Source organism: Ovis canadensis, chromosome 2 (assembly GCF_042477335.2).
Source record: "Ovis canadensis isolate MfBH-ARS-UI-01 breed Bighorn chromosome 2, ARS-UI_OviCan_v2, whole genome shotgun sequence".
NCBI classification, from domain to species: Eukaryota; Metazoa; Chordata; class Mammalia; order Artiodactyla; family Bovidae; genus Ovis; species Ovis canadensis.
Window position 1 is genome coordinate 165,859,400 of NC_091246.1, and position 26,430 is coordinate 165,885,829.

A 26,430-nucleotide genomic window follows, 5' to 3' on the forward strand; every position below is an offset into this window, starting at 1 on the left:
TGTCTCAGGGGTTCTCTCCCATATTCAGAAAACTTTCTTCCCCTCAACCACTCTTCTCTGGAAACTTCTCTCCTGAACTGGCTTCCTTCCTCCCTTACACCTCCTGCCCACATCAGTAGTAGAACTGCCCCAGAAGTTTTAGGCTTAATTGTCTCACTTTTAACAAGTCAGGGTTTGTTAGGTATTTACTTTGTTTCTACATCACTCATTCTCCAACTCTGCCACAATACATTCAAAAAAGTAATCTATTAGCATTAGCTTTTTTTTGTATGAAAATTATTTTATTTATAAGTCCTAATTATTTCTAGGATGTCAAGTTTTCAGCCCCAGTCCAAGGTCTGGATAGTGTATCAGATGATCAACCTCCACTCTAGCATTAGTTTTTAAATGATGTCACAAATTTATCTTACCTATTTTTTAGAAGGTAAAACCTTTAGCGATTAGAAACATTTTTAAAGCAGTTAACAACAATATAGTCCTGTGACCTACTTTCTAATATTCTTTTTATAAATTTTCCACAAGTTTTGAGCTAATTTCAAACTATTTTCACTAGTTTACAGGTTCACCCATCATAGAATTTTCCATTTCTGCTCTTTACTCCAATCAAAAGGCAAAGGAGAAAAGTAGACTTCCAAAGAATAACAAGAAGAGATAAGAAAGCCTTCTTAAATGAACAATGCAAAGAAATAGAGGAAAACAATAGAATGAGAAAAACTAGAGATCTCAAGAAAATTAGAGATACCAAGGGAACATTTCATCCAAAGATGGGCACAATAAAGGACAGAAATGGTATGGGCCTAACAGAAGCAGAGATATTAAGAAGAGGTGGCAAGAATACACAGAAGAACTATACAAAAAAGATCTTAATGACTCAGATAACCATGGTGGTTGTCTGGCACTCACCTAGAGCCAGACATCCTGAAGTGCAAAGTCAAGTGGGTCTTAGGCAGCATCACTATGAACAAAGCTAATAGAGGTAATGGAATTCCAGCTGAGCTATTTCAAATCTTAAAAGATGATGCTGTTAAAATGCTGCACTCAATATGCCAGCAAATTTGCAAAACTCAGCAGTGGTCACAAGACTGGAAAAAGGTCAGTTTTCATTTCCAGTCCCAAAGAAGGGGCAATATCAAACAAAGAATATTCAAACTACCGCACAATTGCACTCATCTCACACACTAGTAACGGAGAAGGCAATGGCACCCCACTCTAGTACTCTTGCCTGGAAAATTCTATGGACGGAGGAGCCTGGTAGGCTGCAGTCCATGGGGTCGCTAAGAGTCAGGCACAACTGAGCGACTTCACTTTGACTTTTCACTTTCATGCATTGGAGAAGGAAGTGGCAACCCACTCCAGTATTCCTGCCTGGAGAATCCCAGGACAGAGGAGCCTAGTGGGCTGCCATCTCTGGGGTCGCACAGAGTTGGACATGACTGAAGTGACTTAGCATAGCACACGGTAGTAAAGTAATGCTCAAAATTCTCCAAGCCAGGCTTCGGCAATACGTGAACCATAAACTTCCAGATGTTCAAGCTGGTTTCAGAAAAGGCAGAGGAACCAGAGATCAAATTGCCAACATCCACTGGATCATAGAAAAAGCAAGAGAATTCCAGAAGCACATCTACTTCTGCTTCACTGACTATGCTAAAGCCTTTGACTAGGCAGATCACAACAAACTGTGGTAAATTCTTAAAAAGATGGGAATGCCAGACTACCTTACCTGCGTCCTGAGAAATCTGTATGCAGGTCAAGAAGCAACAGTTAGAACCAGATATGAACAATGGACTGGTTCCAAATTGGGAAAGGAGTACATCAAGGCTATATATTGTCACCCAGCTTATTTAACTTATATGCAGAGTATATCATGTTAAATGCAGGGCTGAGTGAAGCAGAAGCTGGAATCAAGACTGCCAGGAGAAATATCAATAACCTCAGATATGCAGATGACACCACCCTTATAAGGCAGAAAGTGAAGAGGAACTAAAGAGCCTCTTGATGAAGGTGAAAGAAGAGAGTGAAAAAGCTGGCTTAAAACCCAACATTCAAAAAACTAAGATCACAGCATCTGGTCCCATCACTTCAGGGCAAATAGATGGGGAAACAATGGAAAAAGTGTCAGACTTTATTTTCTTGGGCTCCAAAATCATCCTGGCGGGGGTGGGTAGAGGGAGGGTGGGTGACTGCAGCCATGAAATTAAAAGACCTTTGCTCCTTGGAAGAAAAGCTATGACAAACCTAGACAGTGTATTAAAAGGCAGAGACATTACTTTGCCAAAAAAGGTCCATATAGTCAAAGCTTTGGTTTTTCCAGTAGTCATGTATGAATGTGAGAGTTGGACCAGAAAGAAGGCTGAGCACCAAAGAATTGACGCTTTTGAACTGTGGTGTTGGAGAAGACTTTTGAGAGACCCTTGAACTGCAAGATCAAATCAGTCAATCCTAAAGGAAATCAGTCCTGAATATTCATTGGAAGGACTGATGCTGAAGCTGAAGCTCTAATATTTTGGCCACCTTGATGTGAAGAGCTGACTCACTGGAAAAGACCCTGAAGGCAGGAGAAGGGGATGACAGAGGACGAGATAGTTGGATGTCATCACTGATTCAAAGGACATGAGTTTGAACTCCAGGAGATGGTGAAGGACAAGGAAGCCCGGCATGCTGCAGTCCATGGGGTTACAAAGAGTCAGACACGACTGAGCGAGTGAACAAGAACTCCTCCATTTACAGTTTCCTCCCTTCTTTCCTCCCCAAGAGAAGGTTGACAACTTTCAAGGAATTCAAATTGTTTTTTCAGAATCCCATTAACTAGCTCCACCACACTGAGATTAGCACATATACATGAAGTCTAAAATGCTCAGAATTGTGAAAATTAATAAAGTATACAAACACACTGCAAAGCATTACATTAAACCAAAACCATAAACATGTACCCATCAAACCAGAACCTGCCAATCTGTATCTGATTGGCTGTTTCTACATTTTCCTATTAACATTCACTTATTACTTACTCACTTAGCTCAGCAAGGCCCCACAAGGAAGTAAACAGCAAATGCCAAGGTTTAAGAACAATTCATAAGGGAGGAGCGGGGGAGGAAAGGAGGAAGACTTCTGAATTTAAAAATCAAAGCACAAAAGTTTACATAGTAACTTAATCTTGCGGCAAATTAAGAAAAGATCAGCCACTATAACTTTAGCAAAAAAAAAACAACAGAGCCCTCAGAATAAGGAGAGACAGGGCTCTACACGAGGGCCATCTCTCCCTCTCTTCACTCAACATAGACCTCTGCTCACCCTGCTACCTGAGGCCAGTGCTGGGACAATGAGACACAGCAGAGGCTTCTCAAACCTTCAGATGCTTCAGAATCACTTTGCATGTATGAAATACTGACTCTGACCGGAGAGGTTTGGAGTGGAACCTGAGATTCTGCTTGCTCACAAGCTCTCAGGTGCTTGTTACTGCTGCTGGTTTGAGGAACAAAAAAGTGACAGCGTTAGTCACTCCGTCATGTCTGGCTCTTTGAGACTCCATGGATTGTAGTCCGCCAGGCTCCTCTGTCCATGGGGTTCTCCAGCTGAGAATACTGGAGTGGGTAAGCCATTTCCTCCTCCAGGGGAGCTTCGCAACCCAGAGACCAAACCCTGGTCTCCCGCATTGCAGGCAGATTTTTTACCCTCCGAGCCACCAGGGAAGCCCGGAGGAACAAAAAAACTGAGTAGCAAATACAGACTTCAGCACATAAGAACTTTGTCATTATTGGACTTACAATAAACGTTTCAAAGACACAGCTATAAATGATTGATTGGCATACCCTGTTTTATTCAGTAGAAGGTTCTTAACAAGGGAAAAGTCACCTTGTTCTTCCTTAATATTAACACAGGTTGAGCACATTCTATTGTATATTAACAAAACAGATCAGAAACTGGTAACATGAATTGCCTTGAGGAAGGAACCAGTTAATCTGCAAGAAGGAGGGAGTGGAGGAAAGGTTTTCAGTGATATACTTTTGTAGTTTTTAAATGTTGAATCACATGAGTCAATTACCTATTCAGAAAATAAAATATATTATAAAATTTTAAAGCATTGCATAGGCTATTCTGGAAGCTGACAGAATGTTAAATTTATCCATTTCCAAAGAAAGTAAGTGGTTAAGCCAGGGAGACCACTTATTTTGTTAGCATTTATCTTCAAAGAAGGAACATGCCTTAGTTTAATCACCTTCTATGATCATACCAATATTATATTTTTATTGAAATAACATTTTTCAACCCCGCTACTCTTCTCCAGCACCACAGTGGCCCAGTATCATGCTTTGATTCACAGGAGACTCGGAAAAGCTTCCATGTGGTATATGCACCCTTAGTGAGTCAGGTTCTCATTGCAGAGAACTTTCCAGTACCTCAACCTCTTGTAAGTTTGAGAACTGGGCCCCTTGGCACTGAAATGGTTCCTTTTAACAGCACTCAAGTTGGTGTTCCAGATCGACACAGAAGTGACAACAACTGAAAACAAACCAAAAGACTGAATGGGTGGGAATGTGTGCACATGAGTGTGTGCGTGGGTGTGCCTCACACCAGTGACCCTGTGGCTGGCCCTCAGAGCAAACATTAGCTTGACCATCTGACCTGAACTTATCCCATATGGACCCAGCCCCACCTGTGCCCTCATGGGGTCCCCAAGGCAGACACATTCTTCTTTACTTAACTTGGTCACATCTCAGCTGTAAGACTTGGAAAATGCTTGTTGCCTTTGCAACTTGTTAGCTAATATGCATCCCTAACCCCTTAAATGCTTGTTCTGGTTCTGCTCTTTACTGAGTCTCCTTAGAGTAGGCTGCTTCGTGTTCCATCGAGGCTTCTTCAGATCCCTGATATCTGCCTCCTCCTCCATTCACCCTGCCTGGTCTGGGTTCCCAACCCCATTCCCAAGTCCCCATTCTCCCGGAAACAGCCTCTGCTTATAACCGAGTAGATCAGCCTCAGGGACCAAAGGGAATGGCCAGACACAGGCAAACCCACACTGAAAGGAGTCCATGCATCATAGCCCTGCCCCGAGGACTCTGGCAACGGTCCAGCATATGTGTTTTCATCACCAAAACCAGCAGGAGCCAGGCATGCACTGCCTCTAAAGGCTTTGCTTGCTGCCCTTCTCCTGAGTCTCTGGCCCCTGATGATCCTGAGTAAGTGGCCACCCCCGGGCCTTTGCACTTGCTAGTCCCTCTGCCCTGAAGGCTCTGCCCACAGGCGCCTTCATAGCTCTTTCTCTCTCCTCCTTCACACTTCACCAAAATGTCTTATTTAGCCTTCCCTGACCATCCTTTTTAAATCTCAAATGCTCTTTTTCCTGCACTCCTTCTGCTTCACAGCACTTTCCACACTGACACTCTGTGTGTCTTCTTCTGCATTTGTGTGCCTCTCATGCGCCCTTCACCAGAAGCTCATGTGCTGAGAGTCATGGAAGGGTAAGACAACTTCCCAGAGAGAAAGAAGGTACTAATGCAAGAGAAAACCAACAAATGTCCACCAAGCCCTTTTCCTTCTTCCCATGCCACAGCCATCTGTTTCCCAGTCGCTGAGAAACCTCTTCCTGAAGGTTCTCCTTCACATCTCTGCTTCCCCCTCTCCCCTTTCTCCAGACCCCTCAGCATTGTCTACTCCATGCAAACCATACTGACCAACAGTACCTGCCTCAGTGGGAGGACTGAGCGGGTCAGCTCATGCTTAGGGAAGTACTAGGATGGTGTGGTGCTGTTTATTAGCCAATAAATCACAGCCATTATTCCTGTTATTTAGTTTAAGTATCTTGTATCACATATACTAATTAAACTCTTATTCCCACAGTTAGGTTACAAGCAAATTGAGGGCCAACATCTTACGTCTGGATTTAAAAATTTTCCTCCAGAGTACTTACCATTAGTTTTTAATAATTATTGTCAAGTGACGGAAACAAAGGATTTCCATGTTTAAAATTTCATTTGAAACCCCTTAGAACCTCTATTTAGACAGTGATTCAATCCTTTAACCTCTTCCAGGACTGACCTTGTGTGTAAATATGGCAAATCCCTGAAAATGGCATCTATTATGGGAACTTTGCTAGAGTAGAGCCAAAATACTCTCTACAAGATCAAACAAATATTGACTCAAAAGAATTTTCCCCCAGGCAACTGTTACAGTCTTATCTGGAACAGAATGTTTGCACAGTTAATTAATATCACTCTGGAATCAGCAAAACCCCAGCAGACTCTCCTGCGAGGTAAAAAGCTGAGTTTTATGCTCCCACCATCTTATCACTATTTACAAGTCGTCTCCTCATACCCCCTCACCTATCGCCACCGCTAATGCCAGGTGTGGGGTCAAATGATAAGTACGTCATACACTTTTTATCCATGGACAAAAGATAAAGGAATCCCAGTGCCAAAGAGTCCATTCACCTATCCCATAGCAAATACGCTCTGTCTTTACCTCCAAGAAATCAATCAGGCTGCCTCTGTTACCAACTGTTGACTTCCTGGAAATGTATGAAACAGCAGAACCAGTGTCACCAGACACGCCTCCATACACCAAACACTAAGGAAAGTTTACTTCCTATGGTTACCGACCCTGAAGCCTGCCAGAACCGGGGAGCCTCCAGATGCACCTGGAAATCACACACTGTTCTGTGTGGTGAGTGGGCTAGCTGACACTGGGCTGTCTAAGGCGGGGGGAGGACAGTTATGACAGGGAGAAGCCAACAAGAGCTATTCACAACCTTTCTTCCTTCCCACCTCCTATCAGCCATTATTTATTGAGCACTTCATATGGCAAAGTATTTATATGATGGTCCAGGCAGGAATCTAAACACTAGGAACAGCAGAGAGATACACCTTACCATGCCCTCAGAAAGGTTAATCCAGTGACAGAGAGAGAGAGATCAACAAGAGAAATAAGCAACATGTATATCATGGTAGGTATTGATAAGTGATAAGGGGGAGAAGGCAATGGCACCCCACTCCAGTACTCTTGCCTGGAAAATCCCATGGACGGAGGAGCCTGGTGGGCTGCCGTCTATGTCGCATAGAGTCGGACACGACTGATGGGACTGCAAGGGGTAAAGAACCAGAAAAACAAAACAAGGAGGCTAGAAATGAACTGTAAAAGGGCTGAAGGGAGGGAGTGAAATTAACGGATGCACAACCAATGATGTCCTCGATGAGGGGCTCATATTTAAATCTGAAGGGAGTGAGGGGGGCAGGCTCACAGATCAATGGGGAAGAGCATTTCCAGCAGAGGTGATGCCAATGCCAGGCTCTGTGACAAAGCATGGGCGATATGTCGAGGGCCCCACAAAGGCCAGTGTGGCTGGAGCCTGACGTTCACAGGGAGAGACAAGGAAGTAAGATCCTAGAGGAGCAGCAACAGGACCGTTCTGAACCCTGCTTCCACAACAGAGGCCTTTTTATCGATCACAGGAAGACCACCCTTCCATCTAATTTTCACTTCCTCAAAACTCTCCAGTGGTTATTTCTTCAAGAATCTGTATCTGCATAATTCAAGAGAACAACCTGCCCTCTATAAAAAGAAAAAACATATACAGCAAGCCAACATTTTCCCCAGCAAGCCTAGGGGAAAATCCTAAGCTCCTATTAACAAGAATGGAAACGGTTTGCGGCTCTGAGTGTAAGCTTCTATAGGATTGGGACCAGGCATCACAATAGAGAACACAGCTCAACACCATGGGCGACTGGACATGCATCGATGCTCTGAAAAGATGTCAAACTGGTTAAAAAGAATAACACGCAGAACTATAGGAGACTGAAGCATTGAAATTTACCACAGGGACATGTTTTTAAATGTTGCAATACATCAAACTCTTTGGCAAGTTTAAATGCCAAGCTGGCTAATGCGGTATCCAGGCCACACCCCTTTCCTGCCCAACCAGCTTCTCGACAAGAATAAGATGCTATCAGCCAAGATCTCTGGCAGCGGGGTTTGGGGGTGGTACCTTCAAATCTGCTATCTTCCAATTCCATTCAGTCCTGCTGATCAGCCCAGTTTCATGTATCATGTACACAGCTTTCTCATTTTTTATTTTATATTGGAATACAGTTGATTAATAATGTTGTATTAGTTTCAGGTGTACAGCAAAGTGACTCCATTATACATATAGTTGTATCTATTCTTTTTCAAATTCTTTAGTTTTCTAATGAACAAATATTCGTAAGAAATTCTACACAACTCATTGCAGTGACTCTACTGTTCTTAAAAACATACAGTTTGACCAAGGCAACAAGCATGGACTAGAGGGCATACCTGGAACCTGTATAACAGCAACCATTTCTTTAAAAGCTATTATTACTAATAACTAAGTAGTCACAATTCTTCCCATTCAGGTTCTGCTGAGGCCACAGCCACTGCCCCACCCACAAAAATGGACAAATTCCTGTTGCTGGGTTATTTCATAACTCTTCTTGGTCAGAAGTGTTCAGAACTTCTTGCAAAGTAAAGAAGTCGTTGGGGCTCAAGTGATCTATAGAGTGAAAAACCGCAGGGAAGAAGTGACTAAGAACCCTGGGAAGGTGTGGATCAGAGGAATGAAAATGAGTGCTGAGGAGAGATGAAAGGGAAGTGTGGGGCAGGAGAGAAGGGAGAAAACTTTTAGAGATGTTACTTGGATTTTTTTTTTAATTCCTACTTATTAATTTATTTTTTTTTAGTTTTTTTATTTTTTTAATTTTAAAATCTTTAATTCTTACATGCGTTCCCAAACATGAACCCCCCTCCCACCTCCCTCCCCATAACATCTCTGTGGGTCATCACATGCACCAGCCCCAAGGAATTTTTAAAAATAAACACTGAATCTCTTCTTAATGTTCTCTAAAAGAAGTAAAGTTTGAGATTTAGAAATATTTGTTACTTTTAGTTTCAGCACTATGCTCCTCTGGGTGATATACTGTATCAACTATTCTTGGAACAACCAGACTTGAGCAAATAGTCTAGTTCACAGACATAAAAACATGCAGTACGTCAGACAGAGAAAAACAAATATTAATGCATACATGTGGGATTTAGGAAAACTGTACAGATGAATCTACCTGAAAAAGCAGGACTGGAGACACAGACCTAGAGAACAGACATACAGACACCGATCAGGGAGAGGCAGGTGGGATGAATTAGTTTAGGACTGACGTATATACACTGCCATGTGTGAAATAGACAGCTAGTGGGGGGCTGCTGTATATCACAGTGAGCTCAGCTCAGAGCTCTGTGACGACCTAGAAGGGGGCCTGGGGAATGGGAGGGAGGCTCAAGAGTGAGGGGATATATGTACAATATAGCTGATTCACGTCCTTGCACAGCAGAATCTAACACAACATTGTAAAGCAGTTATACTCCAATAAAAAATAAAAATAAAACTTAAAAATGCAGAGAATTCTTCACTTGACACAATGCAGTCTGCATTACTGAGGGCAATGACATATTCCAAAATCAAGTGTGGCAAAGATGTTACAGGGAAAATCACCACCAGATGTCCCCTGCCTACCTCAAACACTGAAGCCAGTTACTCTACAGACATTCAAAATCATACCCTGGATTTCTCTCAAATTACCTCAAAAGGTAGAGATTTGGGCAAAGATTCATTTTCTTGTATTTTTCCAGTCTCGGGCAAAAGTCCAGGTAACAAAAATCTGCTTCTTTGCAGTAGTGTTCTCCAATCATCTAGAAGGTTCTAATCAGTTGACTCAAGAAAGAACAACTTTCTCTAGGGATTATCAATCTAACCGGTCCATCCTTTACCTTCCAGTGTGGTCATGCATCCTTCAACAGTGAAGGCTTTTCCACCCACAGGAAAGTTTCTGATCAAAGATTCACATATACCACAGAGCACGCCCTCCGGATGAGGAGTCAAGTAGCTTCTCATTTGCACAAAAATGTTGTCTGTTCTGACCATAAAAATAAGTATTTGAGACACTGGTGATCACACCAGCATCTTCTAAAACTTTATCAAATTGAAATAAGAAACTGAACCCTTAAGTGGCATAAGAACTAAAAACATTTTCTGAAAAGATCCTCTAAAACCAAAGGATAAAGGCAAAGACTAGGAAGCACCTCTTTATTACACTATACAAAACTCCAAAACCTAATAAATAGGATGCCTTCCATTCTGTTTTATGCTTGTTCCTAGTTTCTTGATTTTCTTCAAGGATTATATATTATGTCTACCATGAAAAACAAGAAGTTATTCAAAATTGTGCACTGAAAAAACAGAAAACCTACCTTTAAAATGTTCTGAGTAAGTATATTTGAGGGTAAGTTGCCCTTTACTCTTCACTTTTCTGTATTTTCTGAAGCTTTTAGAATGAATGTAGTAATTTAAAATGAAAAAAAAAAACTTAAAAAAAAAAAGATGTTTAAATTACCAAAATGTCAAAGGACTGAGTATCTATTAAGACTTATAAGTATATAAATACAAAATAAAATCAGGAAGAAAGGTTTGGCCACTGATCAAATTATATTTCCAAGTCAAACAACTTAACACCATACATACCAGTGCCCCTCAAACTTGAGGAGACGGAATAACCACCTAGATGATGTGTGAGAGCAGGTCGAAGGAGCTCTCAGGTGACAGTGATCCGCCAATCACTCGATGTAGCTCTGAGTAGCCAAGGTGGAGGCAACGCGAAGCCAGCAGAGCCCCAGGAAGCCTGTCAAGCCCCTTCCAGAGTGGACAGAGGAGAGATGAACTCTGAACCTCACCTTCCTTCAAAGTTCTAAAGCAGGGGCACAGACTTCTCTCTCGCCAGTCAGCCCTTGCTGATTAAATCCTTAGTCATGGCCTTAAAAGGGGCCCAAAGAAATTAAGATCATCATGACTCCAAAATCTAAGGAGCTTTTTTAAAAGCATCTGATGGAGCCAGCCTCTGACTCCAACTTGGCAGACTGCCTCTGGACTCCCTGGAATTGTCCACACCAAACTTCTTGGTGGAGCTTCCAAACACCACACTGTCTCCTACAATGATTTGTCACAGGCCTAAAAACAGGACGGAGAACACCGATTTTGAATCTCTCTCTCCTAAGGAGACAAAAAAAAAAAAAAAAAAGGCAAGCATGCCCTCTACAAGCCAACCAAGTGCTTACCAGACGCTCTGGATCCTGGAGCTGTTGGAAGGAGGGGGAACTTGTAAAGAGTCAGAACAGTTTCCACCCTTTCACTCCCATCCTCATGCTCCATCAGGAGCTCCAGAACAAAACCACACTCAGAAACTCCAAAAGCATCAGGAGGAGACTGAAAGGTCCAAGAATCCACTGAGCCTCCCAACCCCACAGTCAATATGCTCCACCTAGCTAGCTCATCAAGACACTGCTGCTGCTGCTGCTGCTGCTGCTGCTGCTAAGTCGCTTCAGTCAAGTCCAACTCTGTGCGACCCCATAGATAGCAGCCCACCAGGCTCCCCCGTCCCTGGGATTCTCCAGGCAGGAACATTGGAGTGGGTTGCCATTTCCTTCTCCACGCATGAAAGTGAAAAGTGAGTCAAGTCGCTCAGTCGTGTCTGACTCTTTGCGACCCCATGGACTGCAGCCCTCCAGGCTCCTCCATCCATGGGATTTTCCAGGCAAGAGGACTGGAGTGGGTGCCACCGCCATCAACACACTAGAGGGTGACTACTGTTTCCTTTCACCCTACGGAGTAAAGCGCCTGCCTGAGAGGCCTCCCAGTTCTGCGCAGTGAGAACCTCAGAAAGAAACTAACTTAATTAACCATTCAGAAGAGCACAGAGAATTCCCACCAGCCTCCAGGACCCCAAACACCACGCTTGCCATTTATCCCCCATGCTGCCACTTCCTGCCTGCAGTGAACTAATTACACACAGTGGGAAATCCGGAGCTGCCGGTTCTAATGTTTATCTGCTGCTAACTTGTTGTGTGACCTCAAAGACACTTCTCTAGTGCCTTTATTTTCTCTGCTATAAAAGCAAGATAAGGGAATGACATGCTTGACAGAGAGCCCTAATATAACACTACAGTCATCACCACCCTAGAAACACTCACAGGAATGGTAATTAACGTGTTCCTTTTACCAAGGCCTTTAAAGACAACTGATGATATATTGTGAAAGGCACTGGACCTCAAAAGATACTTCCTCTTTCGCTAAAACAGATCTCAGTGGCAAACACTCCCTAAAAATTGCTGATAAAAACAGTATCAGATGTGCTTCTTTGTACAGTACAAGGGGATGTATTTTTCCATAACCATCATTCCCACAGCAGACGAGCTTCATAAGTAGAAGAGACAATAGAAAAATCACCTTCAATTGGATTTCTGTAACCTTCACACCGAGCCCTGAAAACGTAATTAAGTAAAACTGAGTTGTTACTTCCTGACCAGTGCAACATTTTGCAACCCCTGGAAACTGTGAAGACTAGTAAGAGAAAAGCTGGTTACAAAACATTCATTATAACCTGATTTTTTGTAAACCTATGTGGGCATAGAAAAATATCCAATAAATGGGACCAATTATACTTTACATCTATTAAAATCCCAATTGTTTTTTAATACATTTGAATATAGGTGTTATCAAAAATGTAATGCAAATGTTCCCAGTATGTTGTCTCTTCATTTGTACAGAAGTTTTAAATTTTAATGTGTTCAAATCTGCTCATTTTTTCTTCACAGGTTTCTTTTTCTTTAAAGCCATGAAAATTATTACGTCTATGCAGAACTAATAAATATTATATTCTCTGCTAGTGTTTCTATCATTTGATTTGCAATATTCAACTCTCCAGAGCTTACATTTGATGAAGGTCCAATTGATATCTTACTATATCCAAACCATTTATTAAATAATCTATTAAATAATTCTTCCTCATTGCCTTATTTTGAAATTTTAGTATATTTAAGTTATAGTTAGGAGATTATTCCAATTTACTTTTTAAAGTACAAGAACCTCAAAGTAAAAATCCAAATATACATAAGAGTTTTATAAGAAATCTCAGTAAGAGATTATGAGCAAATCAAGACATCATCAGGCCATTTCATCTTCAGTGGAGCATCAGTCAACTGAGCCATAATTTCCATCTAAAATCAGTTCTTCCCATTCAGTACAAGGCTTTGAGTATGTAATTGTGGGGTATATAAGTATATGGCAGTTGAGTCACCAACTGTTTGGATTCTCTGCTTTTATGGGGAGGGGCTACTTCTTGGGTGGCAATGTTATTCTAACCCTGACACACCCGGAAATAATACCCCTTTGCCCTGAGAAAAATAAAACAAGTCCAAGAATTCACTGTTTAACTGATCAAGATTCAGAATCATGGATTTTTACTCTATTGATTTTCCCTCCAGATCTACTAGAAACCTACCATACATAGTGTGTACTATGTAAATCGGCTCTTGTGTTTTAGGTTCTAACGTCTGCACCTTGCCATTCCCATCAAGACACAAGCTCCTGGAAAGCCAAGCCTGAAGCTACTCACCAATGAAGGAAGGAGGGACTCAAGTACAGTCACTGCAGAGACCTCTATGTGAGCCTTACCCACAGTGGACACTCAGGAAAGGCTGCCAATGGATCAACTATCTTAGCATCTCAGTCATAAGTGATGCTTGAAGAAAAAAAGGAAAGCAACATAGTATCATTGACTGCTTTCATCTCCCCTACACAGTGATGTGGGCAGACTTTTGCCATCAGTTCACACCCTGAAGCACAAGGCATGATGATCTTTCTTTCCATTTGCATAGCTAGGACTCGTCATTATCCAGCCCTATTTTTTTGACTCAACAAAACAGAATTGCACCATTAGGATTTCAGCATGTCTATTCTTGCAGTAACTATTTTGAATCAGGTTTTTTAGAAGCAACCACTGTATGAAAAAAAAAAAATTATAACCTCAAAGGTTCATACATGGCTTGGTTTTAGAATCTGAGCTTTTCTGTTTCAATTCCCTGCTGCTTCTCCAACCAGAAAAGAAATGGCTGAGCAGTTCCTCTGGACCAAGGCCCTGGATGGCAGTGCTCAGCCTGGCATTCTCTGCTTTCAATCCCCTCCTCCAAAAACGAACCAGAGAGAGAACCACCAAAGGTACAATTACTGAGCATCTAATGTTCTCCAAGCTATTAAATATGTCACTTGTTATAATATATCTGGTGCTGTTTTTCTTACCAAAAAAAAAAAAAAAATCCTAGAATGCATTTCTTCCACATCTCTGAAAAAATTGCTCAATTTAATATTATGCTTAACTATTAAGTTTAATTTTAGAGATCTTGCTTAATTTTTTAATCTAATAAGTGAACAGCATATTAAGAAATGTGATATTCCACTTCACAATACTGTCTCATATATAAAAGTCCAACTATCACACTGTCCTCTCTGCTTCTCTCTTTTCTGTCGGAGAAGAATGGACACTTTTGTGTGCAGCATAAGGAGGCCAGGGAAGAGGAGGGATTATCTTACAAACTGGCAAAGCAATCGCATTCGGCTCCTCCCGTCACTGTCCCCATCCTCCTCCCAAGCGCCGAGAAGGCTGGAGAAAGAGGCAGAGTTACCCGCTAACCCATCCTGCCTGGGCTGCCTCTTGCTGTCTCCCTCCCAGCACTTGCCCAGGGCTGGACCCTGGAGAGCCAGGCACGCCTCCCAGGAGCTCCCCAGGGAGTAGAAAGCAAATGCCAGGGAAACCAGAAAAAGATGCAATTCCTCAACTATACTGGGAGAAAGACATCTAAAAACACATATAAGCGAAGACATTTTATTCTCGAGTCTAAGCAGTAAGTCTTCTAGTGGAGGTCATCACAGCCTGGTGAGTCTGCAAGAGACTGCCCAGTGCTCCTTCAGTGGAACCTCCCATCCTTCCAGTAATTGCCACTACAGCCTGTGCTCATCCCCACTTTGAAGATTCAAACCCACACCAGTACATTTTCCCTGAAATGTGCAGGCTTCCCTGAGACTCTGAGAAGCAAGAAAAAGCAGGCGTTTGCAAAGCCTGCTTTGCAAAGGTAGGTGCTGGGACAAGCGCAAGAAGGACACTAATTGAAGTCAGGCCCCTGGGGTCACCTTGTCTGGTGAGTGTTGCTTCAGCCTGCAAGGAAACTCCCCTCTAGAAGCTTCATTAGGAGGAATGCAGTACCACCCATGACTCCTCACTGTTGGCCCCCACCTCTTGTGGGCATGGCCTTTCCCAAGAGACCCTGCAGCTCCTCCCACCAACAAGGATCAGAATCCCTGGCCCTTTGACCTTGGGCTTGCTGGCCTGGACTTACTGTTGATGCAGGGAGCCCAGGCCTTAAGCAGTCTCGCAGGATTTCTCTTAGCCTTTCCTGCTCTGCCACAGCCTTGACGAGAGCTACCCTGGGACCACAGCTGCCCTCAGCCTGGACCCCACATGGAACAGACATGAAGCAACCTGCAGGCCCAGCCAGGGCCACAGCTTGAGGCTTCGCCACTGAGTGAAGTCCAAGGTGGAGCCGCCAAGCTCCACTGCCAACCCACCACTGTGAAAGTCATAGTAAATCACTGTTGTCAGCTGCTGTGTTATATTTGTTACCCAGCATTATTATGCCAACAGCTAACTGATACACAGTCTAAGAAACTGCTCATGGCAAATACGGTATGTCCCCTTGCCCAAAATATGATGACTACATTTTAAGAAGTGCTTACTATGGGCCCATTTTGGTAAGAGTACTGTGGTTTAGTGGTGGTTGAGTCATTAAGTCCTGTCCAACTCTTGCGACCCCATGGACTGTAGCCCACCAGGCTCCTGGCGATGAGATTTCCCAGGCAACGATGCTGGAGTTGCCCTTTCCTTCTCCAGGGGATCTTACCAAACCAGGGATTGAATGTGCATCTCCTGCACTGCAGGTGAATTCTTTACTGACTGGAGCCACCAGGGAAGCCCCAAAAGGCGGATGTATTTATTGTTTCCTCACAAGAACCCTATCAGACAAAAAGGACTATTATCCCTGTTTGAAAGATGAGGCAACAGAGACACAGTTAAGCAACGTGCCCAGGGTTGGAAGGTAGTAACGGCAGGTTTCAAACCCCAGTCACCTGCACCAAGAGCCCTTGCTTATTAACTTTATGCTCAATGACCTTGCAAACCTCCTCCCATACTTCCTAGTCTGCCTGACATTCTGCTCTGGGTTCCCATGCCGTGGGGGTAAAACCCAAACTGACAGGCAGGAAGTCAAGTATTCAAGACCCTTCCCAGCCTGATTCTGCTTATCCCATCCAGGTTACTGCCCCCTCCTCATCTCTCCCTCAGGGTTGGCCCAATGACAACTCTGGGCTCCTACACCTGACCAAGCCCACCAAGTCCTTTGCCTCCCCCTGGAATCCCCCACTTTCTGGAGCACCTCAAGGTCATCCCTCTGGGGTGCCTCCTGTAAAAATACTTCCTGCCCCAGCCAGGAGCACGCGACTGCCCATCCTGAGTGTCCCCAGCACCAAGGACCTTCTTGAAAGTGCAGTGACCACTGCCGGCTGTCACCACTCAGCTCCTGCCCGAGCCCGGCCACATGCCCCTTGAGGGCAACGCCTGGGTCATTCGCTTCTGACGGCCCCATGCTCAGCAAGCCCCATGCTCTCATCAGGGAACTTGAGGAGAGTCTGCTAAGTTACAAAACAGTGAAAGGAACAGAACATGACGGAGAAGTGGATATGGAGACACAATGTCCAAATTTTCATTCTTGAACAACACATCTTCATTCCTCATAAACGTTAATCAAACTGCTCAACACCCCTGGGTCTCCAGCTACACATTCATCAATTAAAACTGGTCTATCGTGATGGTTTCCTCTGCCAAACCTTCCTCCTAGGCTTCTGTTCTCATCAGGTTGTCTTGGGATAAGTAACAAAAGCCACATATCTGCTTGAAACAGCAGAGAAATTGAAGGCCTATTCCCTAAATGTTCAGTCCTGGCAACACAAGAGCACATGTACTATCATTTCAAAAGAAAGAAAGGAAAGTTTGTTGCAGAGGAATAAGTCACATAATGAATAAGTGAAAGGAGAATGATCTCAAGACAAAACCAGGTAAGTGATGACTTGACACAAGGGAGAAAAAGCAAGTGACTCTTGCGAGAGGCCCAGCACTCAGAACCCCAGCTTGCAGGTGGCTGTCATTGCCTTAACCTCAGAGACACCAGTAAAGGTCAGGACTCAGCACCTGGACAGCACCTGTGGAAAGCTGACTAGGGTAGAGAACAGGCTGCAGCGCCCTCAACACCACATGACCACGCACAGGATCCGGGCCCCAGGCTTGGAGAAAAGGGGAAACTACATCGAAAGAGAGTGAACTGGTCTGTCCACGAGTCAGAGGCTGAAATCCCACAAACACAGACTCCTTTCCTCACTGCAGCTTCACGTTCACTAATGAGCTGTGTTTCTGTTGCTGAGGATACACGTCCCTGGTGTTTTCTAGCCAAGATGGGAGAGGCCGGGATAACGGGTGGTCCTGACCCCTGTCACATTCAGCAGGGATGGGATGTCACAGAGACAGCTGGAATGTAAGAACAAGAAGATCCTCAAGATCAGACCACCTAATAATTTTCACTTTCCAGTCACGGCAGCTTGCAGAAGCACAGCTAGGAGAGAGGAGGCTGAGGCTGCTCCTTTCAGCGGGCAGGGCCAGGAACCCCAGTGTGGGTACAGCAACAGCCTCAGAGCTGGTTGATGGCAGCCTGGGGATCTGGTTTGGGAATCATGTACTTAGGTCAGCCCTACATGTTGCAGTATGGAAACCACAGCTCGGAGAGTAAGGTGACTCATCCAGGGTCATGGAATGGAAGCCAGAAGGACAAAGCTCAGGACTCTAGTTCCTGACTCCCAACCAAACACTCTTTCCTCCACATGGTGCCACCTCCTTTTCTAGGAAGGGCCCTCCACACCCTCCCCAGAGCAAGATCCAGACCACGCCGGGGCTTCGATTGAGGTAAGGAGGAACTCAGTGACAATCTGCCTTACTGATGGATTTGTCACACACGAGAGGCAAAGCTCTGCTTTTTACCATCCCATGCTCCTTGCTCCCCAGCCCAACTGCCCCCAACAGGGGCAAGCCATCAGAGCCTTTCAATGGCCTGGAATTCCCCAGGCTCCCCTGCCCCATCCATTTCCCTCTCTGTAGCATTTCCCACAGCACTGAATCAAATGCCTGCCTGCGGTGCTGTGATTCTTTGCTGGATTTGTCCCTACACAGTATATGTGCTTGGTTTTAAAATGCTGTTTGCTCCACTTTTAAATTTCATTTTAGAAGCCTGCAAGGAGAGATGCCAATATTTAATCATAGGGACTAGAGGGGACTTTACAAACTGCTTACGAGGCACAAACAGAGCAGTTATTTTCCTATTTCCCTTTTGATGGAATTGGCTACTATATCATACACAGTAATAGTGTGAACCAGAAAGCACTGCTGCATCCTTATCTCACCCTCACATAATCAAAAAGGAAAAAAAAAAACACACATTGTAAAAGAAAAGAGAAGAGGAAACTAGAACTTCATATTTGTTTGAAATTTAATTAAACTTGAAAGGTTTGTATGGACAATTCATTTCCTTTTGTAGTCTAAGACCATAAGCTTCACATTCCATTTTACCAGTGGAATGATAAAAAGCAGCCATATGTCATTTTAATTGTAATAATAAATAATAGATAAGGAAATTAGATTAAAAGTTTCTTTTAAAGAGCCAAGTGGAAACACATGTTCCCTACCATTCTGAATTGACATTTTTTTAAAGCCTCTGTAAATATTTTTAAGGCATGTGTCTATTTAATTGCTTTTGTTAATACCACTTGCATTCTTTTCTAGAAAGATGACTTTACAGTAAGTAAACGGGTATGTCTTTATATGTGTCCTAGTTAATCCTCCGAATTGACAAGTTTAAAATGGATGGAGTATGCTCTTTACAAAAAAATGTTGAATGTACAATTAAAAAGAACAGGAAACCTCCCACAACCTCTGGGTCATTCAGATTTGGAGTCAGATAACATCCCTGTCCTTGTCAATTCCACGTCATCAACACCTATCAGAAGGACAATGCTGAGTAGTCTTTGAGGGCAAAGTGAAGCAGGAATCCTAGACAAGTCACCCTGAAGATGAACCTGGGGGCTGGTGTTATATTACCCCAGCCAGACACAACCAATGGAGCAATAAGTGGACTGAACATGGATTGCCTCTCTACAGAAAATACTGTGCATGTGTACATTGGTGGGGCTTCCCAGGTGGCTCAGTGGCAAAGAACCCGCCTGCCAATGCAGGAGACATAAGAGACCTGAGTTCGATCCCTGGGTCAGGAAGATCCCCTGGAGAAGGCAAAGACAACCCACTCCAGTATTCTTGCCCGGAAAATTCCATGGACAGAGGAAACTGGCAGGCTACAGTCCATGGGGTCACAAAGAATTGGACACAACTGAGGGAACTTCAAGAGATGGGAATACCAGACCACCTGACCTGCCTCTTGAGAAACCTATATGCAGGTCAGAAAGCAACAGTTAGCACTGGACATGGAACAACAGACTGGTTCCAAATAGGAAAAGGAGTACGTCAAGGCTGTATATTGTCACCCTGCTTATTTAACTGCTATGCAGAGTACATCATGAGAAACGCTGGGTTGGAAGAAGCACAAGCTGGAATCAAGACTGCCAGGAGAAATACCAATAACCTCAGATATGCAGATGACACCATCCTTATGGCAGAAAGTGAAGAGGAACTAAAAAGCCTCTTGATGAAAGTGAGAGAGGAGAGTGAAAAAGTTGGCTTAAAGCTCAACATTCAGAAAACGAAGATCACAGCATCTGGTCCCATCACTTCATGGCAAATAGATGGAGAAACAATGGAAACAGTGTCAGACTTTATTTGGGGGGTGGGGCTTCAAAACCACTGCAGATGGTGACTGCAGCCATGAAATTAAAAGACGCTTACTCCTTGGAAGAAAAGTTATGACCAACCTAGATAGTATATTCAAAAGCAGAGACATTACTTTGCCAACAAAGGTCCGTCTAGTCAAGGCTATGGTTTTTCCTGTGGTCATGTATGGATGTGAGTTGGACTGTGAAGAAAGCTGAGCGCCGGAGAATTGGATGCTTTTGAACTGTGGTGTTGGAGAAGACTCTTGAGAGTCCCTTGGACTGCAAGGAGATCCAACCAGTCCATTCTGAAGGAGATCAGCCCTGGGTGTTCTTTGGAAGGAATGATGCTAAAGCTGAAACTCCAGTACTCTGGCCACCTCATGCAAAAAGTTGACTCATTGGAACAGACTCTGATGCTGGGAAGGATTGGGGGCAGGAGGCAAAGGGGACGACAGAGGATGAGATGGCTGGATGGCATCACTGACTCGATGGACGTGAGTTTGGGTGAACTCCGGGAGATGGTGATGGACAGGGAGGCCTGGCGTGCTGCGATTCATGGGGTCGCAAAGAGTCAGACACGACTGAGCGACTGAACTGAACTGAGGCAACTTAGCATGCATGTGTACATTCATCTGTGTCTGTGTACGTGATAAAACACTTCAGAGTGAGAAGAGCTGCTCACTGGTGATAAGAGAAAACAGGAATTGTGGAATAAGGTAAGAGGTTCTTCCTATTAAAAAAAATATGAGGTCAGATATTACTAAAAGGATTTACAAGCCTCTAGTTCCAAACTTCTTTGATTCTATAGGGTAATAAGTGAATGTTCCATCAGAAAACTAAGATCCAAAAATACTAATGGTGAAGCTCACCTCTTCTGACAGGTCACCCTTTGATGGAAACCATTTGCCAGAATATTAAACTTCCTGTTTCCTGTCCCCCTCAAAAGACTTTTCCACAAGCACCCTAGGGGGACAGCCTGTGTTTAATTCATCTCTGTGATCCCACATGGTACCTGAAGTTCCCAGTGGGAAACCAAAACTGCAGAAATATAGGGTAGAAAATACAGGAAAATTTAAGTTTTATTTTAAAATAATGAATGCTTACATAATAATAAATAAAAAGTTTAATCAAACTCCTTGGTACCTAGATGTTACATGAATAAATACCTCAATTAAAATGCTTCTTTTCTAGTAACTACTATGCCAAACCTTCCAATGCACAAGACAAAGGGAATGTTCATTGTGTGATTTTATTGTTTTGATTGTTTATTATTTTTCCTTCCCTTGAAGGAACCAAGCAGCAACTCCTGCCCCATCACTCAGATTCTTAGAACATAAAAACAGTCATCAAAAAGAAGCATAAATAATACTTGCCATCTCATTAACCAGGAACATTAGACAGGAACAACACAAAGATGTCTCCTCTCATCACTTCTATTCAACATAGTACTGTCACTTCTAGCCAAGGTAGCTGGGCAAGAAAAAGAAATAAAAGGAATCTCTGCCAGAAATAAGTAAAACTATCTCCATTTTTAGATGCTCTTGTATATAAAAATTCTAATGAATTCACTAAAAATCATTAGAGACAATAAATAAGAAAACCTTCAGCAAGGTTTCAGGATACACAATCAAACCATAAGAATCAATTGTGTTTCTATGCAATACCAACAGAAAATCCAAAAATAAAACTGGGACAGTTTCATTTACACTGCAGCAGAAAGAATAAAATTCTTGGTAATAAATTTAACGAAAGAAGTGCAATACTTGAACACTGAAAATTAACAACATCATTGAAAGAAATTAAAGAAGATCTAAATAACTGGCAAAACATCTTATGTTCATGACAAGAAGACAATATTGTTAAAATGCATTAATCCCCAAATTCACCTCCAGATTCAATGTAATCAATATCAAAAATCCCCACTGGATTTAATGCTGAAATTAACAAAATAATCCTAAAATTTGTATAGCAATGTAAGACCTAGAATAGCCAAAGGCATCTTGGGGGAAAAAAAGAACTAAGTTAGAAGACTTATATTTTCAGAGTTCAAAACTACTACAAAACAAGAACAATCAAGACTGTGTGTCAGTGACATAAGGATAGATATAGAGATCAACAGAGTAGAACTTAGAACACGGAAGTAATTGCATATATTTATGATCAAATGATTTTTTATAAGAGTGCTATGAAAATCAATGGGGGAAACAATACACGTGTCCACAAATGGTGCTGGGACAACTGGACAATTACATGCAAAAAGAACAAATCCGGATCCCTAACTCACACCATATACAAAAATTACCTCAAAATAGATCCTTTTCTATACAGTGTGAGTTAGGGATCCAAATTTATTCTTTTGCATGTAAGTACCCAGTTTTCCCAGCACCATTTGTGTACCAGAGTATTCTTTCCTCCATTGATTGTCATCAGTTCAGTTCAGTTGCTCAGGTGTGTCTGACTCTGCAACCCCATGGACTGCAGCATGCCAGGCTTCCCTGTACATCACCAATTCCCAGAGCTTACTCAAACTCATGTCCATCGAGTCGGTGATGCCATCCAACTATCTCATCCTCTGTTGTCCCCTTCTCCTCCCACCTTCAACTTTTCCCAGCATCAGGGTCTTTTCCAATGAGTCAGTTCTTCGCATCAGGTGGCCAAAGTACTGGAGTTTCAGCTTCAGCATCAGTCTTTCCAATGAATATTCAGGACTGATTTCCTTTAAGATTGACAGGTTGGATCTCCTTGCAGTCCAAGGGACTCTCAAGAGTCTTCTCCAGCACCACAGTTCAAAAGCATCAGTTCTTCAATACTCAGTTTTCTTTATAGTCCAACTCTGACAACCATACATGACTACTGGAAAAACCATAGCCTTGACTGGATGGATCTTTGTTGGCAAAGTAATGTCTCTGCTTTTAAATACTCTATGTAGGTTGGCCATAGCTTTTCTTCCAAGGAACAAGCGTCTTTTAATTTCATGGCTGGAGTCACCATCTGAATAGAACTCTATAAAATATTAGTTGATCATAATTATATACAATTACAACACAAGAGATGACTCTAAACATGGACATCACCAGATGGTCAATATCAAAGTCAGATTGATCATGTTATCTGCAGCCAAAGACAAGGAAGTTCTACCTAGTCAGTAAAAACAAGACTTGGAGCTGACTGTGGCTCAGGTTATGTGCTCCTTACTGAAAAATTCAAGCTTAAATTGAAGAAAGTAGGGAAAACCACTAGGCCATTCAGGTATGACCTAAATCAAATTCCTTATGATTATACAGTGGAAGTGATGAATAGATTCAAGCAAGAGATAGATTCATTCAAGATTCGATCTGATAGACAAAGTACCTGAAGAACTATGGACAGAGGTTCATAACACGTATAGGAGGCAGTGACCAAAACCATCCCAAACGAAAAGAAATGTGAGAAGCCAACGAGGTTGTCTGAGGAGGCTTAACAAATAGCTGAGAAGAGGAGAGACCCAAGAGGCAAGGGAGAAAGGGAAAAACATGCCCAACTGAACGCAGAGTTCCAGAGAGCAGCAAGGAGATATAAGAAGGCCTTCTTCAATGAACACGCAAAGAAATAGAGGAAAATGATAGAAAGACTAGAGATCTTTTCAAGAAAATTGGAGATACCAAGGGGATATTTCCTGCAAGGATGGGCACGACAAAGGACAGAAATGGTAACCTAACAGAAGCAAAAGAGATTAAGTAAAACTGGCAGGAATATACAGAAAAACTATATAAGAAAGGTCTTAATGATCTGATACCCACGATGGTGTGGTCGCTCACCTAGAGCCAGATATCTTGGAGTGTGAAGTCTAGTGGACCTTAGAACACATTACTACAAACAAAGCTAATGGAAGGGATGGAATTTCAGCTTAATTATTCTAGCTGAGCTATTCAAATCCTAAAAGACAATGCTGTGAAAGTGCTGCACTCAATATGCCAGCAAATTTGGAAAACTCAGCAGTGGCCACAGGACTGGAAAAGGTCAGGTTTCATTCCAATCTCAAAGGAGGACAATGCCAAAGAATGTTCAAGTTACTGTACAATTGTGCTCATTTCACATGCTAGTAAGGTAATGCTCAAAATTATTCAAGTCAGGATTCAGCAATATGTGAATCAAGAACTTTCAAATGTATAAGCTGGGTTTCAAAGAGGCAGGAGAACCAGAGATCTAATTGCCAAGATTCACTGGATCATGTAGAAAGCAAGGGAATTTCAGAAAAACATCTACCTCGGCTTCACTGACTACACTAAAGCTTTTGACTGTGTGGTTCACAACAAACTGTAGGAAATTTGCAAAGAGATGGGAATACCAGACCACCTTACCTGTCTCCTGCTGCTGCTGCTGCTGCTAAGTCGCTTCAGTCATGTCCAACTCTATGCGACCCCATGGACGGCAGCCTACCAGGCTCCCCCGTCCCTGGGATTCTCCAGGCAAGAACACTGGAGTGGGTTGCCATTTCCTTCTCCAACGCATGAAAGTGAAAAGTGAAAGTGAAGCTGCTCAGTCGTGTCCGACTCTTAGCGACCCCACGGACTGCAGCCCACCAGGCTCCTCCGTCCATGGGATTTTCCAGGCAAGAGTACCTGTCTCCTGAGAAACCTGTATATGCTGGTCAAGAAGCAACAGTAAGAACTAGACATGGAACAATAGACTCTTTCAAAATTGGAAAAGGAGTACAACACGGCTGTATTTTGTCAACCTGATTATTTAACTTATATACAGAGTATATCAAGTGAAATCCCAGAGTATATCAAGTGAAATACAAGCTGGGATCAAGGCTGTCAGGAGAAATATCATCAATCTCAGATATGCAGATAACACGATAATAGCAGAAAGTGAAGAGGAAATAAAGAGCCTCTTGATGAAGGTGAAAGAGGAGAGTGAAAAAGCTGGCTTATAACTCAACATTTAAAAAACTAAGATCATGGCATCTCCATCACTTCATGGCAAATAGAAGGGGAAACAGTGGAAGCAGTGACAGATTTTATTTTCTTGGGCTCCCAAATCATGGCAGATGGTGACTGCAGCCATAAAATTAAAGTCACTTGCTCCGTGGAAGAAAAGCTATGACAAATCTAGATAGTGCATTAAAAAGCAGAGACATCAATTTGCCGACAAAGGTCTGTCTAGTCAAGGTATGGTTTTTCCAGCAGTCATGTACAGGTATGAAAGCTGGATCATAATGGAGGGTAAGCACCAAAGAATTGATGCTTTTAAACTGTGGTGTTGGAGAAGACTCTTGAGAGTCCCTTGGACTGCGAGAAGATCAAACTAAATCAATCCTAAAGGAAATCAACCCTGAATATTCATTGGAAGCACTGATACTGAAGTTCTAAAATCTTTGCCACCTGATGCAAGGATCCACAGAGAAGGTAACAGCAACCCACTCCAGTACTCTTGCCTGGAAAATCCCATGGACGGAGGAGCCTGGTAGGCTGCAGTCCACGGGGTCTCTAAGAGTCGGGCACGACTTTCGCTTTCCACTTTCATGCATTGGAGAAGGAAACGGCAACCCACTCCAGTGTTCTTGCCTGGAAAATCCCAGAGACAGTGGGCCCCCGTCTATGGGGTCGCACAGAGTCAGACATGACTGAAGTGACTTAGCAGTAGCAGCAGCAGCAGCAAGGATCCAACTCATTAGAAAAGACCCTGATGCTGAGAAAATTGAAGGCAAAAGGAGAAGGGGGCAACATAAGATGGGATGGTTAGATAGCATCACCAACTTAATGGACATGAATTTGAGCAAACTCTGGGATATAGTGGAGGACAGAGGAGGCTGATGGGCAACAGTCCATGGGGTCACAAAGAGTCAGACACGACTTAGCGACTGAACAACAACAGATCAAATATCTAAATGGAAGAGCTAAAACTATAAAACAAATAAAAGTAAACTTCTGTGACTTGGATTAGGCAGTGGTTGCTTAGACATGACAATAAAAGCACAACGGGAAACAAAACATAAACAGGATGTTATAAAAATTAAAACTTTCGTGTTTCAAAGTATATTAGCAAAGAAATGAAAAGATAACCTACAGAAGGAGAGAAAATATTTGTAAGTCATACATCTGATGAGGATATGGTATCCAGAATATGTAAAGACCTCTCTCAACTTTAAAATAAAAAGACAAATAGCCCAAATAAAATTGGCAAAGTTATTTTAATAGACATTTCTTCAAAGAAGATACATAAATGGCCGATAAGCACATAAAAGATACTCAACATCGTTAGCAGAAAAAATGCAAATTGAAACCAGAAAGAGATACAACTTCACACGCACTAAGATGGCTATAAGCAAAAACATGGACAATAAAAAGTGTGGAGGAGGATGTAAAGAAGTTGGAACCATACACATTGCTTGTGGGAATGCAAAATGACAGCTGCTTTGGATACAGTCTGGCGGTTCCTCAAATATAAACTTAACCACATAATCCAGCAGTCCCACTCCTAGGCACATATCCAACAGAAACGAAAACATGTCCACACAAAAATCTGTACATGGATGTTCGTAGAAGCATTATTTACAATAGAAAAAAAAAAAAAAAAAACAACAAATCTCCATCAAGATGAATGGATGCATAAAATATGGTCTATCCATGCAATGGAAT

At 42.7% G+C, this 26,430-nt stretch overlaps 1 protein-coding gene and 1 long non-coding RNA gene across 2 annotated transcripts in view; one reads left to right on the forward strand and one right to left on the reverse strand.

Moving 5' to 3' along the window:
* LYPD6B (LY6/PLAUR domain containing 6B) overlaps positions 1–26,430 on the reverse strand; it is a 251,666-nt gene that overhangs the window by 206,442 nt on the left and 18,794 nt on the right. The window lies entirely within an intron of this gene.
* On the forward strand, positions 6,532–14,109 carry LOC138433969 (uncharacterized). The gene is made up of 3 exons (XR_011254546.1): positions 6,532–6,660; positions 10,160–10,267; positions 13,377–14,109. It is a non-coding gene; the product is annotated as an uncharacterized lncRNA (long non-coding RNA).